We start from the raw sequence: 14,069 nt of genomic DNA, 5'->3' as shown, positions 1-14,069 counted from the left end.
TAATTTTGGACAGAAAGCTCGTGTCCCTAACCCACTACCCAATGTAGGAGTCCCATGAGCCCTGAGTTGTGTATATATATCCCTACAGAGGTATTTCAGGTTTGCTCGTACCAGAGTATTAGGAATTAAAAAAAATTTTTTTTTAATTTTTTTTTAAGATTTTATTTATTCATTTGAGAGAGAGAGAGAGAGAGAGAGCACAAGTAGGGGGAGAGGCAGAGGGAGAGGGAGAAGCAGTCTCCCTGCTGAGCCGGGAGCCTGACATGGAGTTCCATCCCAGGACCTGGAGATCATGACCTGAGCTGAAGGCAGACGCTTAATCATCTGAGCCACCCAGGTGCCCCTAAAAAAAAAATTTTTTTTTTTTTTTTTTTTGAGAGGCACCTGGCTGGCTCAATCAGTGGAGCTTATGACTCTTGATCTTGGGGTCATGAGTTCAAGCCCCATACGGGGTGCAGAGATTACTTAAATAAATACTTTTTTAAGGAACTTTAATTGTCCTAGGCCAATTTTTACATTATTCCATTACCATATCTGATTTTGTACTGCATTACCATATCTGACCCCAAAGCTACACACTAAAGAAGTTAGAAGACACTCAGTAGAGCTTCCACAGGTACTGATCATGTTATTTATTAAACCATACAGTTGTTATAACCTTCCTGTGCAATCTCATCAGTAAGGAAGAACAAGGGAAAGAAAGTGAGAATTATATGCCAGACTATATAAACTAAGTTAAAGCACTCAAGTTATAGAAAAAGTATTTAACAAACACAGGGCCAGCTGGGCGGGTAAATAAATATCAAGTATGTAGGTTTGCAGAAATTTTGAAGTTATATATTAATCTAATACTGGAATGAAATAAAGGTAGGTCTTTTTCCTTTTCCTTTAAAAAATGATTTATCCAAGTTTTCAATGTTAGAGTTACTTCAAGTTGTACTCTATAAAAAGGACGTTTTAAGAAAAAAATCGATGTTAAAGTTTTAGGTTTAGTAAGAGAGCTCTGCAGATATAAAAGAATAAAAATATATCATAGGCCAACACACATAAAACCAGGTTTTTTACACAAGCAAACTAAGCTTTTAAAATTTCCAACAAACCTAACTCAACTATATGAACTGTGGCGGGGGGGAGCTAACAAAAGCCTCCATAAATAAGGATATGGTGGACTTCTAAAAATGCATGTTTTCAGACCAGTGTTTCTCTCTCTTAAAGTTCAGGTTAGTCTCCACCTTGTTTTTTGGGTTTTTTTTTTTTTTTTTAAGATTTTATTTATTTATTTGTCAGAGAGAAAGAGAGCACAACAAGAGGAGCGGCATGCAGAGGGAGAAGCAGGCTCCCCGCTGAGCAAGGAGCCCGATGCAGCACTCCATCCCAGAACCCTGGGATGACCTGGGCTGAAGGAAGACGCTTAACCAACTGAGACACCCAAATGCCCCATCCACCTTGTTTTAGTTCAGTTAATTATAAATTATCTGAGAAAAAGAATAAGGTTCTACCACTTAATTTACCAGCTGAACACAATGTGATTACTCAGCAACAATGCCCTGTACTTAGAGAAGACTCCACAGTTGTGTGCTCTTATACATTAATTCTCTACTAACAAAAATCAAAGGAGACAAGACATGTCACACTATGGCTACTTTATAGTTGAAGAAACAAGGTCAACTGTATGTAAGTTTCTTGTTCTCAGTCGCATGGGTAATCATTGGCCAAACGGTCTTTTGACACCTACCCTAGAGTCCAGAGCTATACCATATACCCACCCATCTGTCTTCCCCTATTTGATATTTAAAAATTGCTAAATAATTTCACTTGTGGAAATTTACCCAAAGAAAATAATAACAAATGTGTACAATGGTAGACCTACGAAGATTCTAGTTACAGTGTTATTTATAAAAGTATATATAATAGGGGCACCTGGGTGGCTCAGCAGGTTAAGCAGCTGCCTTCAGCTCAGGTCATGATCCTGGAGTCCAGGGATCGGGTCCCCCATTGGGCTCGCTGCTCAGCGGGAAGTCTGCTTCTCCCTCTCATGCTCTCTCTCTCTCTCTCTCTCATTCTTGCTCTCAAATAAATAAAATCTTTTTATTTTATTTTTTTAAAGATTTTATTTATTTATTTGACAGAGAAAGAGAGATCACAGGTAGGCAGGCAGATAGGCAGAGGGAGAGGGAGAAGCAGGCTTCCTGCTGAGCACAGAGCCTGATGCGGGGCTGGATCCCAGGACACCAGGATCATGACCTGAGCCAAAGGCAGATGCTTAACAACTGAGCCACCCAGGTGCCCCAAATAAAATCTTTTTTAAAAAAAAAAGTGTATATAATACTGAGATATTATTTAAATGAACCATGGTACATCTGTAGGTTCTGCTAGACCCCAATGCAACCAATTAAAATGTTACAGAAAAATATTAAATGACATGGCAAAATATCCACAAAAAAAGGCAGGTTATAAAACCATACATACAGTATGATCACATTTCTTTTTTAAAAGTATAAATGAAGGGTGCCTGGGTGGCTCAGTTGGTTAAGTGACTGCCTTCGGCTCAGGTCATGATCCTGGAGTCCTGGGATCGAGTCCCACATCAGGCTCCCCACTCAGCATGGAGTCTGCTTCTCCCTCTGACCCTCCTCCCTCTCATGCTCTCTCTCATTCTCTCTCTCGCAAGTAAATCTTAAAAAAAAATTTTTTGAAAAGTATAAATGAAAAGATGAATATGATTATACTCCAAAATACTGAGTCTCTATGAATTAACATGAATCTGTAAATTTCTAAAATGAAAATGTAGAGCTTTTGTAATAAGAAAAACATTTTCTTTAAAATGAAAGAACAAAATTATAGTAAGTAAATAAACTGAAGTCAGACCTAGAACTTCACCATAATATTTAACAAAATCTAAGTAGGTGAATCTTTTTTCAAAAAGAGACTTTAAAAATTCTAATTTTTGAGGAAAAAATGACTAAGAAAAATGTTATGATGAAAACAGATTAATATATTTTATTTAAAATCCCTACACCCCTAGAACAAAATAAATAGCAAAATAAAAGTAATAGAATAGAAAAATATCCAACAGTCATAACAAAAAGTTACTATGGAAAGTAAAGAAATAATTAAATATATAAAGATATCACTCAGACCCCACTCAGTAAATGGTTAAAAGACAAAGTCTCTATAAACTCTTTTACAAAACAAATGCACAGTCTTGCATTAAAACCATAAATCAAGGGGTGCCTGGGTGGCTCAGTGGTTAAGCGTCTGCCTGCGGCTCAGGTCATGATCCCAGGGTCCTGGGATCGAGCCCCACATCGGGCTCCCTGCTCGGCGGGAAGCCTGCTTCTCCCTCTCCCACTCCCCCTGCTTGTGTTCCCTCTCTCACTGTGTCTCTCTCTGTCGAATAAATAAATAAAATCTTAAAAGAAAACCAAGAAAACCCCACAAATCAAAATGGCTTTAAGGTATTACTGATTATATACTCGTTAAACCAGCAAAATAATTCCTAATTATACATGCCAGTACTGATGAGGCAGTACTGCTAAACAAGTATATAAATACTGCTGGCAGCACCATAAATTGGCTCAATATTTCTAGAAATAAGTTGTCAATATTAACAAAAGTTCAATTTCTCTCTGAACAGGAAATTCTGCTTTTGGATTATACCCCCAAAGAAATAAAGAAATACAAAAGAAAGTAATCTGTAGCAAGGTATTCTCAGCAGTACTCATTATAAAAGCCAATGATTAAAATTACAATGTTGAAACTATGTGACAACATGGACTACTACAGGTTTTCTGTGTATTATGACAAACTGAGTCAACATTTACATTAATATAAGTGATTATGTAACCACTCGTTTTAACTATATAAAACGCAGGTATCCTTACAAATGATATCTTAATATACAGAACTGGGCACTTAATACTAATCAGGGTCTTATTTTTGTTAAGTTCCTAATTTTAAAAATCAGATGAGAATTTAAAAAAAAAGTATTCCAGTAAATTGGTCATATCTCAGTTTACGAGCTTATATAATATGACATATATAAGAATCCCACCTTAAATTTTTTTAGGATGCAGTTTTAGCCAATTTAGTTATTACTGAAAAATATTTACATCATAATACTTAATATAATATTAATATAATATTTAACCTCAGTAATACATTTCTAGTCCTTCCATGATTGCATTAGTATGTTTTTTCCTGAAACTAGAATCTGTTAATACCAGAATGGACAATTTAATAAAATGTCACATGAAAAGCTAAGATACCAAGATACCCGAGATACATGTCCTGGGTTTCCATCTCTAACTGATTCATCTTGAAATCACTGTCTTTCAGTGTCTTCCTTTCTTCTCTAAAAAAAAAAAAAAAAAAAAAAAAAAAGATAATATATAATCACCTAAACCATTGTGAGATACTTAATAAAAATCAACTCTTCTCCCATCTACCCTCATAATACATAATTACAGAGAAAAAATTTACTCCCTCCTCTCTACTCTTCCTAAGTTTCTTAAAAGTGGTCTTACCCTACCTCTCTGCCATACTGACTCCCCCAGAAGCAATGAAGCACAATCATGGCAGGGACATACATACTCAACAAGTAGTTTTAAGAGATCTGCAAGCATACATATTTCCCATTTCCAGAAGATTAACTATATGGTTATATACTCTAAATACAATGTTTACAGACAAAGCATTCATATGAAAGTCTCTTCTTTGTCCTTTAACTCTGAGGGTGACCCTAAAACAGCCTCTTCTCTACCTCAAACAATGGAAAAACAGCCTCATGCTAAACACCTTGAGCTCTAGTAAGTCAGTGGCACAACACACTTCCCACCTGTCAGGTGGTAAAAGAGGTGTTAAGTCTAGTCCATACTGGGCCTACACCAAAGCTTCAATAATTTATACCACACTGCCTAACTTTACTCTTAAGATACCCTTTTCCTCCATGCCTCATTATAATTTGTTTTTCTGTCTTTTGAGACATAGAAGCAATCTCTGAACCAACTGTGGTTTCTCCACAGACCAAAAAGTTACAAAAGAATTCCTTTGCCAATTTACTAGGGGATTAGGAAGCAGTGTAACAAAGAGAAGTATAAACTGACTTAATAAGGTAACTCCGGCAGTCAAACCAAAACAATAACTACAATAAAAAAGTTCTTAATCACTTTTCCCCTGCATGGGCCACTCCGGTGAAGCCTGTGAAGCCCTTCCTAGAAAAGCATTTTTTTTTTTTAAGATTTTATTTATTTATCTGACAGAGAGATACATACCGAGAGAGGGAACACAGCAGGGGGAGTGGGAGAGGGAGAAGCAGGCTTCCCCGCTAGCAGGGAGCCTGACGCGGGGCTCGATCCCAAGACCCTGGGATCATGACCTGAGCCGAAGGCAGACGCTTAACGACTGAGCCACCCAGGCGCCCCTAGAAAAGCATTTTAAAATGCACAAAATAAAATACATTAACACTGCATAATTCCAATTATACTGGAATGCAATTATCAAAATATTAAAATCACAAATTTATGACACAGTAATATCTGTGCTTTTTAATTAATCTTTAAATAAAAATATTTACCAGTGGATCTAATGACTAAACTTCTAAGTAATGATGAGTTATTCTTCTGTAACAGTAAACTATGAAAATATCTGCAATTTCTATTGGAAATAGTCTCTGCTACTGCTAATACTACCAGTTGCCCACATTAATAATGAAAGAAAATGTGTAAAAAAAAAAAGATGCAACTTTTTTCCCTCTCCAAGTTCACAGACACAAAGGCTTATAAAACCTCTACTATACACAGAACTATACTGTATTTTTAGCTCAGTGTTAATTCTGAATTTAATAGCAATATTAATGTACCTTTAGCTACATAATGCCACGTCATTCAAGTGAAGCAAAGAGAGCAAAAAATTTTAGCTCCATTTTGCAAATAAAGAAGGCCAAAACCAAGGACAAGGGTAGTGAATGAAGAAAGTACCTGCAGAATACTCACTCTTCAGCCACTTTACCTCTTTTACCTAATCTTCATCATAACTACTCTCTTCCCTCTGCCCAAGATAGGTAGGTATCACAATCCTCATTCTTTTAATAAGGAATTTAAGATTCAGATAAGTGACCTGCCCAAAGTAATAAATCTAGTTAACAAGTCAGAGGTCCTTGTAAACCCTAGTCCTGGGGCTCTTCTGGCTTTCATATTCTGCTTTTTTTCTGACATCATTCTAGGCAAGCTCATCTCAAACAATTACCAGAGCTTTTCAAGAAGAAGCTAAAGCTACATTCTTCTGTTGTTTTCAGGTCAAAAGACTACCTCTCAAGATGTTCTAAGTACACATTAATACTGGTATAATCACAGGGCGCCTGGGTGGCTCAGTCAGTTAAGCATCCAACTCTTGATTTCAGCTCAGGTCTTGATCTCAGGGTTGTGAGTTCAAGCCCACACCCAGCATGGAACCGACTTTAAAAAAAAAAAAATACTGGGCACCTGGGTGGCTCAGTTGGTTAAGCGACTGCCTTCGGCTCAGGTCATGATCCTGGAGTCCCGGGATCGAGTCCCGCATCGGGCTCCCTGCTCGGCAGGGAGTCTGCTTCTCCCTCTGACCCTCCTCCCTCTCATGCTCTCTGTCTCTCATTCTGTCTCAAATAAATAAATAAAATCTTAAAAAAAAAAAATACTCGGGGCACCTGGGTGGCTCAGTCGTTAAGCGTCTGCCTTCAGCTCAGGTCATGGTCCCAGGGTCCTGGGATCGAGCCCCACGTCGGGCTCCCTGCTCCGCGGCAAGCCTGCTTCTCCCTCTACCACTCCCCCTGCTTGTGTTCCCTCTCTCGCTGTGTCTCTGTCAAGTATATAAATAAAATCTTAAAAAAAAAAAATACTGGCATAATCACCTCTGTAAATGGATTTCCTGTAAGGGTGATATGCAGTTCCAAATAAGGTATTAAGTAGTTGCTTATGTAGAAAGTGACTTTTGTTCAAGGATATTTTCAAGGAAATCAAATATTCAACATTTTTGAGCAATTTTTACATGCAAAGCAAATTTCTAAAATGTAAATATAAAGCAGAATTGCAATATTAAAAACAAAAGTATTACAATGAATTCAGATTCTCTTCTAAAAGAAATCTGGAAATTTATTTATTATTTTTTTTAAGATTTTATTTATTTATTTGACAGAGACACAGCGAGAGAGGGAACACAAGCAGGGGGAGTGGGAGAGGGAGAAGCAGGCCTCCCGCGGAGCAGGGAGCCTGATGCGGGCTCAACCCCAGGACCCTGGAATCACAACGTGAGCGGAAGGCTGGCGCTTAATGACTGGGCCACCCAGGCGCCCCAGAAATCTGGAAATTTAAAGGAAACACCTTATCTATATTGTTCCCAAGGTGGATAGAAAAACAAATAAAACATTACCATTTGCATTGATTAATTTTAAATGCTAAAAGCTAAGAAAGCTAAATCCAGTCCAAGTTCTTCATTTTACACTTACGAAAACACCAAAAACTAATACAGTAAGTGTTTAAAAATGTAAAAACAGATTCATGGAAGTCACCTTAGCAGCAGGAAAGAAGCAAAGTTCCAAAATGACATGAATCCTGGCATATAATTCTATGCTTTACAGGTTTTGCAACACCAGACATCATAGTAGCTTACTTTCAAAAGAGAATAAAATTTCTTAAATATCTCTTAAATTGGACAAAACTCTCTCATGCAGTCAATAAAGCTATATGGCAGTTCTATCATTAAGCTTCTAATTTTCAAGATATTCAAATCTCCCTTTTAGAAACTGGAATGCTGTCTGGCTCACAGTAGGCCCTCAGAAGTTTGTTGGTGATTTTATTGGTGAATTAAGTTTACATATAATATTCAATGGTCTTTTTCTGCTGATCATTGTCAAGGGCAATATTTTCCTCTCATTTATGTTATAAGATGACCAAACAATATATTAATAAGCAACACACTACAAGAGAGAGCAAACATGAAAGTGGGGGAGAAAAAAACTCCTCCCAACTAGGTCTCCCAAGTTCAGGACTCTATCATCTCTATTCAAGACCCTTATCAAATTAGATTTAAAGGCCAGATAATTTGACCCTTTTAATGGTAACTGTAATTATCATGCTGGTTGCTGATTGGTATATATACACCAACTTTGCTTAATAACCAAACTAAGATTTTATAGTTTCTCTAAGTCTAGAGTCTGCAAAGGTCTTAAATATAAGGGAGCCCTGATGATGGCTAACAAAGTTTAATCCATCCCACACACTCAGTAAAAGCCAAACGGTTCCAGATTCAATTAAGCATGGCTGAGATTTCCTGTATTCCCATTCTCCCTTTTAACAAGGGTCCCTCTGTTGCATTCATGTGCCCGCATCATTCCACGCACTAGCCAGGATTTTTGGTTATAAACGACACCTACTCTGTAACTTATTGAAACGTTATTAGTTAACGTACAGAAATAGGAAAATTAAAAAAATAAAGTAGGATACAACATTCAGAACTCATATCACAGAAGACTCTGCTTAGAACACTGATGCACTATTAACTCCTGTTCCTATACACAAGAGCATTTAAGCAGTTAACACACTTTATAGTACAGCACATCTATATTCCCATTAAAGTGTGACTTTCTCAATATCTTACTCGCCAATTTGGCACAGAAGTATAAATGTAGCCATGGTATCTTAAAGTCAGCAAACGTTTTCCCTAAAGGGCCAGGTAAAGGGGCGCCTGGGTGGTTCAGTCGGTTAAGCATCTGCCTTCAGCTCAGGTCCTGATCTCAGTCCTGGGATCAAACCTGGCATAGGGCTCCTTGCTCATCAGGGAGCCTGCTTCTCCCTCTCCCTCTGCTACTCCCCCTACTAGTGTTCGCTCTCTGCTCTCTCTCAAATAAAATCTTTTTTAAAAAGGGGGGGGCAGATAAATAAATTTTTTAGGTTTTTCCAAGGCCATATGGTCTCTGCTACAACTACTCTGCTGTTGTAGCATGAAAGCAGCCATAGATAATATGTAAACAAATGTGCTATGATGTGTTCAAATAAAACTTTATTTATAAAACAAAACAAAACAGGGGCGCCTGGGTGGCTCAGTTGTTTAAGCGACTGCCTTCGGCTCAGGTCATGATCCTGGAGTCCTGGGATCGAGTCCCACATCGGGCTCCCTGCTCAGCGGGGAGTCTGCCTCTCCCTCTGACTCTCCCCCTCTCATGCTATCACTATCTCTCTCAATAAATAAATAAAAATCTTAAAAAACAAAACAAAACAAAAAAAACAAAAAAACAGGGACTAGGCTGCATTTGGCTCCTGGGCCAGTTTGTCAACCCCTGCCTTCGAAGTATTTTAGCAGGAATCAATGCTTTTCATTTCATAATTTAAATAAATTTAGTACCCAAGAAGATAGAACTCACATATTCATGCTAGATTATGTACGACAGATCAATACTGGATATAACTTTGGGTGGGGGTAAGAAAGAATCCAAGACACTTGGTATATGAATAAGGAAAACAATCTAGTGGAAGGAGAGTCGTAAGAAAGGGCAATTCCATTACCCTTACCAGTGACTAGTTAGGTATGGAATATATCCCAATCCCAGCCTATGAGACGAAGACATCTGCCGGGGGGCTTCTGGAAAGGAGAGTCCTTCCCATTTCTCTGGGTATGGCTGTATGGATGGCATGCTAGTCCTGCTGCAGCCAGACTGTAACAAGAGGAAAAGTCTTACTATGAAGCCAATGTGAAAGACCACAGGGCAGAGAATTGTAAAGAGAAGGAGTCCTTGATGTCATTACTGAGCTATTCTTGAGCCTCTGGACTTTATTATGTAAGATAATAAATTTCCTCTTTATTTAAGCCAGGTTGAGAATTTTCTATTACTGAGGCCAAAGTATCTTATGTGGCAGAAGTCCTTGAAAAAAAGATTGCTCACTTCAGTTTGACTGCAGCCAGTTTTATTTAACTTCAACTTTCCACAAGTAAAAGAAACATTTAAGGCCCTGAAAGCTCAGAGACTACCGACAACTCAGAAAAAACTATCTGTTCCAATTACTGATACTGAAATCCGTAACTTTATAAATTCTATAATCATGGGGAAAAAAACAAAACAATGTGCTACCTCCTTCTTTCATACTGTACCTAAGACATTCTTTTGACAAGATTTTTTTTCTCTAAATCAATGGTTGGCAAACTTTTTCTGTAAAGGGCCAGAGAGTGAATACTTTAGGTTTTGCAAAATATATGGCCTGACATTACAGCTCACAAAAGCAGTCATATACAATATGTAACCAAATGGGATTTCTGTGTTCCAATAAAACTTCATTTACAAAATCAGGAAAGCAGGCCACATCTGGCCTGCCAACTAATTTGTTGACCTCTCCTCTAAATGGTTAACAGCAAAGAGAATATCTTTCTCAAACAAACCAACTTGACTAAAACTCAAAAACAGTTTATTTCAAATGTATATAAATTAGGTAGAAAAGTAACCCAGCATGTCTTGAGCAATCTCATCTACATTAGACTGCTTGATGTAAAAAAAAAAAAAAAAAAAAAAGTCATTACCTTATTGTATATATAACCTCTGCAAGATGCAATTTAGAATTCTGTTATACGGTAACTGATATATATTACAATAGGAAAAAACAATACAAACCATATGTATATGCAAATTTATAACATTTACCTATTAAATAAAACTAAGTGTTTTAAATTAGTAAATCTGCAAGGATTTCTATACATACTGGTTATTCAAAGAAAATAATTCTATACAACTCATAACCTGACTGAACCCTTCTTTTCCAGGAAGCTGAAGCTAGAGTTCAGTATTAAATGGAATGAGGAAAGAAGTAAATCATATGGACTATATTTCCTTTCCAAACAGTTCCCAATACAAAGACACACATATTTTTTTTTTTTAGATTTTATTTATTTGAGAGAGACAGAGATAGTGAGATAGAGAGCACAAGTGGGGAGGAGAGGGAGAAGCAGGCTCCCCACAGAGCAGGGAGCCCGATGCGGGACTCGATCCCAGGACCCTGGGATCATGACCTGAGCCGAAGGCAGACGCTTAACCGACTGAGCCACCCAGGCGCCCACAAAGACACATATTTTTAAAGGACACCACTTTTCACTATCAATCATATGCCATACTCTAGGGAGAAAACAAAAAGTGAACTTCACCTTCAATCATTAAGCAAGAAAATTTGCACAAACACATAAACACACTTGAGATTATAGGAAATCACATTGTGTGATTGCATTCAACTGATAAAAATCTGAGAACCATTAATGTTTAACACAGTAATAAACACCCTTTCAATGTCCAAAATAACCTTATTTTTATAGACTTTAAAATCATAAATATGAGATAAAAAGTGTATGTTTATCCTTGCGTAAGTATTGGCATTTTCCGTACAGAAGGAAAGAAGTGCTAATATTCATTAATTACCTATGAAAAACATGAGTGAGAAAGGGTGGGGGAGGGGGAGTTCTGGGGAGTGAAGAGGACTTTATTTTTCCTTTACATCTTTCTAGATTTTTTTTTTTTTTTAAAGATTTTATTTATTTATTTGAGACAGAGAGAATGAGAGAGACAGAGAGCACATGAGAGGGGGGAGGGTCAGAGGGAGAAGCAGGCTCCCCGCCGAGCAGGGAGCCCGACGCGGGACTCGATCCCGGGACTCCAGGATCATGACCCGAGCCGAAGGCAGCCGCTCAACCAACTGAGCCACCCAGGCGCCCTCTAGATTTTTTTTTTTAAAGACATCTTTCTAGATTTTTAAAGTTTGTCATAAAATGTATTACTTTCATAGTCTTTAAAAATGGTTTAAAATTTATGTTCAGTATAAATTAATATTAAGAAATATACCAAGAACTAAAATGAGTAAGAAAGGCAGGATTCTGTGAAAAAAGCTAGAAGCTGAGGAACTCTCTGGGGTCAGACTGGCCACTTCCATCACGGAAGACGTGAACTTCACTGGCTGCCAAAAGGGAAGAGCCCGAAGAACTTTAGCTATCAGTAAAAACACTCTGAGGTTTAAAATAACCTTGTAAGAGGGGGGTCAACAGCAACTCAACCCAGTTCCGCTGAATCCAGTACCCCAAGGGTAGTATCAGGGTAGTTCCGAAGTGTCTATTAGCTTTTGGTCTCCTGGAGGGCCCGACTTCCTTGAGTTCCCAGATTCACATCAGTAGCATAAAATTATATTAGCTTTACCCTGTCAGGTATGGTCCACTGGCACACCTCAGTCTTCATAATCTTCATCCGACACATTTTTTAGGCTTTGGTCTTTGGGAAATATTGGTTAAAATTTGCCATTTTTAAATCGCCTAAGTTAAAATTCATTAAGTTAAAAATGGATGAAAAAACAAGACTCCCACCATCATTCCACACTGTAGACTCTAATTAGACTATACATAAATTATATTAAAAGATTGAAAATGGGGAGCCTGGGTGGCTAAGTCGTTAAGCGTCTGCCTTCGGCTCAGGTCATGATCCCAGGGTCCTGGGATGGAGCCCTACATCAGGCTCCCTGCTTGGCGGGAAGCCTGCTTCTCTCCCTCTCCCACTCCCCCTGCTTGTGTTCCTTCTCCCTCTGTGTCTCTCTATCAAATAAATAAATAAATTCTTAAAAAAAAAAAAAAGATCGAGAACTGAAATTAAAATAAAAATATATAAAGACTTCAACAACCTGCCAAAGAGAAAAATGAATAACAAAATCCAATTCTGCTCTTGGCAAAGGTAAAGCAATCAACAAGAAACAACCCTTCCTCCCCTCCCTGAGACTACTGACAGTGAGAGAAAAGTCTGTCATTTCTTACCACCAGAGGAAAAAGAATAATCAATTTAAGTTCCAGTTAAGTAACGACAATGTCTAAAACAAAGGACAGACTCAACATACTTTACCCACACCAAAATTAATTATATTTTTTCTACAAATATTTCTGAGTCTCTCCTACACACTTGTCCATGTGTAGGGATACAGGAGTGAACAAAACAATGTATAATCCACAAGAGCAAGAATTTAACATTTCTAAATGCCATAATCAAATTTTGCCTCATTTAAATAAAACTGTAAAGAACTCCAATGCATATCTATTAGTTCCTTAGTAATAATGTATCAACTGCTCATTAAATTCCATCCTACATAAAAAAGTGATTAAGCAAAGAAACAAAGTCATACAATCCTTTTTACAGCATTACTATTAACTTCAAAAGTAGTGCTCTACCTTTTGTCATTTGTCACATTTTTGTCATATTAGTCTCTGAAAGATAAAACACATTGCTGAAAGCAATGGAGTTCTGAAAATTTTAAAAAAAAAAAAGTGCAATCCTGAGTATTACTCTCTTCTCAAATCTAATAATGCTGTTTTGGCAAATGGATTAGGCCATTACTTATTTACCAGCCAAATGAACGGGGCAATTGTTCACTCAGAGCTCCGTCTGAAATATAAAAGAGTATTTAGTGTTCTAAAAAATGTATGCTCCGTAAACAATAGATTGCAATGTGGATGTCCGAGCACTGCTTTATCAAATAAACCCTTATTATCGTAACTTTTACATCTGCATCATGCCAGCCTTAGTGCCACAGGACTGATTAAAACGTCCTCTACACATTCTCAACTCTATTTTTAAATTTATCTCTGGTGAAACTGACTTCACTTTTCCAATCTCATTACCACCACCACTCCGGGGGCGGGGGATAACCAAATACTGGGACCGGTTAAAGGATCCTGCCATACCTGCATAGGAAGTGATGCGCTTTACTGAAACTGAAATAACCGAGCGCCCCTCGTTCGGAGTTAGCCCGGAAATGAAGTTGAGAAGCCTTCCCGGGAAGGGGGGACGGTGATGGTCCTCGACTGGTGCGGTGGGCTCTGAGACACCAAGCCGGGCTGCCTGCAGGGCCGGACGAAGTGCCGGGCTCCGAGGCCGCCCGCAGCCGCAGCAGCAGGTAGAGCGGGCCGGCCGGGAGCGGCGGGCGCCGGGAGTGGCTCCGCGCCCCAAACCCCGTTAATGCAACATCCTTTTTGCCACCAGGGTGAACGCACGCTCTCTAGTAATTCAACACCCTTACTTTCAAACTGGA

Source organism: Neomonachus schauinslandi, chromosome 11, assembly GCF_002201575.2.
Source record: "Neomonachus schauinslandi chromosome 11, ASM220157v2, whole genome shotgun sequence".
Taxonomy (NCBI): Eukaryota; Metazoa; Chordata; class Mammalia; order Carnivora; family Phocidae; genus Neomonachus; species Neomonachus schauinslandi.
The sequence above is the reverse complement of the archived record's forward strand: the minus strand, read 5'-3'. Positions refer to the sequence as shown.